Source organism: Paramormyrops kingsleyae, chromosome 1 (assembly GCF_048594095.1).
Source record: "Paramormyrops kingsleyae isolate MSU_618 chromosome 1, PKINGS_0.4, whole genome shotgun sequence".
Taxonomy (NCBI): Eukaryota; Metazoa; Chordata; class Actinopteri; order Osteoglossiformes; family Mormyridae; genus Paramormyrops; species Paramormyrops kingsleyae.
The window spans coordinates 16015167-16021166 of NC_132797.1; positions in this window are offsets into that span (position 1 = coordinate 16015167).

The following is a 6000-nucleotide window of genomic DNA, read 5'->3' on the forward strand; positions in this document are numbered from 1 at the left end:
TTTTACTGAAAATTACCTTCAATGAACAGTATATAAATAATCTGAAGCACAATTATTCTGAAAATGTGTTGTGCGTACCGAGTAATATATGTGTCCGTCTATGCTCACCTGTTTTATACCTTCTGACTTGGTCGTACCTTTCCATCTGTCTCTCTCCTGTAACTGTTTCTCCAGTCCTGGGTTACACTTAGCCTGGGGCTCTCAGCAAGAATGGGGCACGGGGCAGGGACACCTTGGACTCGGCATCAGTACATGAGTTACGTTTCTAAAAATGGAATCTGAAGGAAGGCTTTCGGGGGGTGCATTTTATCTAGTCCGAGTGGATAGGAATTGAACAAGATTTACAAAGTTTGGGGATGAGAAATTATTTATTCAGAAATGGCATTTCCCCCCCAAATGGCTTTTTAGTATTCTTTCTTAAATCCATCTTTGCACTGAAGGTGTACTGTCATCGTATATCTCCCTGAAATCCTGAAATATCTCACACCCAGTACTATTTGTTTACACTTGCATTTATTTATTTAGTTGACACTTCTATAGAAAGTGACGTACTGTATGACTAAGAAAGCGTGGTCAGCCACTTCCTGGAGCAATTGGGCCCAATGGTGAAATCACTTTGCCAACCACAAGATATGAACTAGCAACTTTCTAATCACAGGCACAGAGTCCTAACTCACAGAGCAACACACACAGACACACTTTTCAGTGAGTTGTCAGACTCATTAGCATGCAAAGACAGACTGGCAGCCCATTGGTTTACAGAGTCATGTGCCAATACCAGCAGATGTCAGTATTCTTGGACACAAGCCGTCTAGATTGCAGATATCAGGCATATTGTATTGGTTTGAGGCATGAAAATGTACCAATAAGATAAGAATGACTTTGTTCCCATGTTTGAACGCTGGTTTGGTGCCTGATTGATATTTACCATACCTACATATATTTCCAACACCAATGTTTTTTCTGCATTTATGTTTTGCACTTTTCGGATTTTTATGAGCATGACTTTTGTTCTACTGCATTTCTTCCGTAACAGAATAGCAGGCAAAATGGTAAAACATAAAGTATAGCTAAGCAAACAGCTGAACACATTAAATATCTTTATAAAAGTGATTTGAATCACCTAAATCAGTTAAGACTTTCTACATTAACTTCTGGTAGATGTACCTGATGTTCTGGGTTTAAAAAGGCACAATGCTTATTACAGAACAAATTATTGGTTCCATACAGAAACTTATCTGCTGGTATAATGTTTAAAATTATATTCTTGCTGGACTATTAATTATATGACTATGAAAATACTACAGAAGTGCATTATTGCACAAATATATTGGACTGCTCCTCTTCATCTACCCCAGTTTGGTCTCCATAGCTTGAGGGGTCAGCCGATGTGCGGCACCCCCGGAGCTGGGGGTTAAGCGCCTTGATCAAGGGCCGACCAACATGTGGCTTTTCTGCTGAGGCCGGGACTCAAACTGGCAATCTTTCGATCACGGGCACAGAGCTGCTCACCACCCCAAACTCAAATCTTGAGTTCACTGATTTAAGAAACATTGCAAGCTAAATGGTTTTTAGAATGAAGCATGTGATGTAATACAGAAGAGGATTAGGGCCACCATGAAAATATTATTTGAATTCTGACTTTAATGAGTTTAGAAAAAAAGTCAGAATTCTGAGATTAAAGTCAGAATTCTGAGAAAAAAAAAGTAAGAATTCTTAGATTAAAGTCAGAATTCAAATAATATTTTCATGGTGGCCATAATCCTCTTCCGTAGATATAACATTTGGCATAATATTTGGCTTTATTTCGTAATCAAAATTAAAACATAAATTGTAATAAGTCACACAATAACCATGCAGTGCTTTTCTGTATAAAATGTCTTTAACAGACTCAGTTTCTTAAAAGATAAATTGCATACAGTACGTAAAAATTTGCTTTATGAATTCAAACATGAACAGCAGGCAACCGCTTAAAACAATCAGTATTCTTTGAATATTTCCAGCATGTACACGGTGGGTGATATTTGAACAAACCCCAGGTAGTTTGAAAGAAATATCTAGAGCTGATAATAGGTGCTGATGAAAAGCACTAACAAAATCTCTCTTGGCTCAGCTAGACAAGCAGAAAACTAAAACATGGCAATTTCAGTGTCTTGTAGTCGATTTATGGAGTAACTGTGTTGCAAAAAAACACCATTATAAAGACGGGGGTGAAGCCTCCCCTGCTTGTAATTGCACTGATTTCAAAAACAATTTGTGCTAGATTGATTTGAGTGCTCCACGTGGGGCTTTACAGCACGCCTCAGTGGGACGTGCTGATGGCTCACAGCTCACAGATTTTGGCTACAGTTGCAGCTCTATTCTGGTAAAATCTCTGCGTTCTTCCTGGGTGTGTGCACTTTTCCATCAGGAACTCCATTTCCCTCTAACAATACCAGACAGCTAGCAACTCAAAAGACAATCCAAAATTTCTGATTGCTTTATCAACTATCAATGTTCATTCATTCTCAAACAAACATAATAAATATGCATGTTTGAATTTGCTATCCAGTGTCTTCTTTGATAGGTCACTTGGTAGAGTGGAGGGCTGTAGTGGAATATGAATTAACATCCTTAGTTTACTGGTCCAAATCTGCTTCAAAGGATGCAATTTTGTAGAGAATGGCTCCACAGGTTGGGTTTCTGTACCTATCATGAGAAGGTTGCCAGTTCAAATCCCATGGTCAGAAGGGTGATGTCACCATTGAGCACTTGAGCACAGCACTTAATCCACAATTGTCTGTCCATGCTTTCTCAAAATGATACTTCACTTTTGATATACATGTCTATTTAAAATATGTGTTCTGCAATGGGCTCATCCAATCAGACTGAACCTTATTTCTATATACCTGAAATCTAACCTGAAATACATCTTGCCTCAGGTCTTGGTCAGCTGGGGGTGAGTAGGCCTAATTGGATAATACTGAACAATGCAGAAACATCCCATATTAGTTTAGATGCTGTTATGGAAAGTTATGGATGAAAGTTGAAATTCAGAATAGAACATATTTCTTAAAGAAGCTAACCACTTTAAAAAAATACCTTGAAGGTTGAACAAATTTTATCCTGTCTTCAGATGCTATTCATCCCTTGAAACAGTGACTCATCCAAAGATAACTGAAACAGTAACGTTAAACACATCTTTGGATTATATTTCAAACCATCTTTGCAGTTGTTTTCCTCCTGAAACATTCTGGATGTTATGGACCAGCCCCCAAAAACTCCCCATCCACATCATAAAGAGGGGGGCAGCCTATTCAATTTGTAGACCTGTGTACTGCAAGTCTCAAAAAACAGATAACAAAAGTTAAAATCAGTCCCGAGCTGCTGACTGAAATTCATTTACTATTACCATCTTAACTACTTGAACAGTTATTTGGGTCCGTTCAACTAAAAATCACTAAGTATTTCACTCAAAATATAGACTAAATAGACATGGAAATCTATTGTATCGAGTAAGGGAAATCTGTGTCACCAGGGGCCTGTATCATGAAGCAAGATTTGTTGGTTAGCTGGATAAATTGTCGGATTTAAGGTACAGCGGTTTATCTTTTTTCACTTACGTTTAGCTCAGGATACCTTAAATCCGACAAGTCTTACTAACCCAAAAATCCAGCTTCCTGATACAAGTCCCTGTAGCACGTGGGTATTGCTGAGCTGTCTGCTTATCCATAGGTGTGAATTAGTCAGAATGTGGTGTCTTGCCAGTAGGTGTCAGCAGAGAGTCCCCACATTATTCTGCCACTGCTGTCCAGTGAACCACAGAGGTCAAATCTTACAATGCAAGCACGTGGTGATTTTTTTCTCGCAATCATGCACTTCATATCCCAATTACGTAACCTCATGGCGATAGCATCCTCTCCCCTCAGTACTGTGATAACAGCGCCCCCCCCCCCATTGGCAATCCTGTATAGCTATTCATGTCAAATGACGAAAACAAAATCCATTTTTAAAAGGTTACAAAAGGTTACCAGTAACATTCATCTCTATTTCCACATAGAGATTAAAGGTGGAATGTGTGGAAAGAAAAATTGTGTTTGGGTCACGGCAACCATGCATGCTTTGTGCATTGAAAGTCCAGCTTTATCCCCAAGCTGTTTTCTCGGCCAGATGATAAATTAGCCTTTAAGAACACTGATGTGTGGCTTAAAGGGGAATTCCTGCTGTGGTATCTGTGAGCATGGAACTTGAATTAAAGATATGGGGCTAACCAGGGGTGACACAGGAGCAGCAAGCATTGAGACAATATCCCTACAAGCAAGGAAGCATAAGTTCATCCATTTTCATACAACTTCCACAGGACAGGATTACCTAGGGGAGGGGGCTTAAGTCAACCCCAAGAAATACAATGTAGGTGAAAATCCTGGATGTGATGCCTGTTTATCTCAGGGCACACACTCACGTACTAGGGGCAATTTACAAATGCCAGTTCCTCTAAGTCAATGTATTTGGATTATGGGAGGAGGCCTGAGAGATAGGCACGTGCACACACACAGCAGGGGAGAAGCAGCAACGCTACAAACTGAGCCATCAACATTTACATTTAATTAATTTAGCAGGTGCTTTTATTTAAAGTGACATGCATTGTAGAAAAACTGGGTCAGCCAGTCCCTGGAACAATTGGGATTAAGAACCTTGCTGAGGGGCCTGACAGTTACAAGACTCCTCTTACCCAGCAGTTTGAACTGGTGACCTTCTGATCACAGCCTGAACCCACTGAGCTATTCCCCACAAAACTGCATCTTTCCAGCTGGATTCAAACTGGTAACCTAAAGATGTTAACTTACAGTCCTCTGCTCTGCCATCTGAGCTATTGAAAGAGACCCTATAGTTGAGTTTTTAACACATACATTTATTGTGGTCGGGGGAAATGTGTCTCAGAGTGAATGAACAGCAATAGTTGATAAAGCAATTCGAGATTTTGGATCGTCAGTGTGTGACTGTTATTAGTATGAGAGGCTATTTTTTGATTTACTTGTATGCTTTATTTTATTTAGTATTATATTTTATTTCTTGTATTTTATTACATTCCTTGTTTTTGGTATTTCAAGCTGGGATAATTCGGTATAAATAAAGCTTTATCTTGTAATGTTGTTCACTCTGTGAAATACAGGTCACATAACTGGCCGGTTTTGGTGTGACTCTAACCCTTTAGTAGCAAAGTGAACGTGCAGTGAGTTTGAGTCAGCCGATCCGCTTTTGAATTTGTACAACAGTATCATACGTGTTTGTCGGGCATTTTCAGAAATGTCATTAAGTGCATGCAGTTTAAGAGATGGCAAAGAAAATGAAACTGTAATAGCAACTATATTAAAGGAAAAAAAACACTATTAAGATGTTTTTCTAGAGATATAAGACTCAACAATAAAGGGTCTTAAGGGTATTTTTCTTTCTTTGTGGAGCTTTTTTGTGCTCAGCTGTTGTAAATGAGTCTACTGGAGAGGTTTTTTTCAATAAGATTATTGTTCTGGAAGTAGATTAAGTCTATATGATCTGTTGTCCTGTGGGGTCCCTTACAAGATTTGAACAAGGTTTCTACAGTGAACTATGTACATAGGGGTCTGCTTGAACATTGGTTACTTGTTGCACAAGTCTGGGTCCAGAGAGTTGTGGTTCTTCCAAGGGTTTTTTATGCAGTAACCCAACAAAGCAAGAGTAGGTTTCCAAACACACGGACTGGTACTGGTAAATATTTTTGCCAACAAGGACCACTGAACCACAGCTGGAAGAAAAGGGATTACTGTAGGAATATATCTGCTCTACACTCAGCAGTTGGGGAATGGAGACATAGGACATAAGGAGGACACCCCCAGTTAGGGATAATCAGATAATCATTAGTTAATTGATTGATGAGAGCATTGTCATAGCTTTACTGTAGTGGGTTGGCTTGGACCATGTCACACTGTCGTGACATATAGGGTTTCCTTAGAGGGACAAATCTGAAAGGCATTTTTGGTCCTG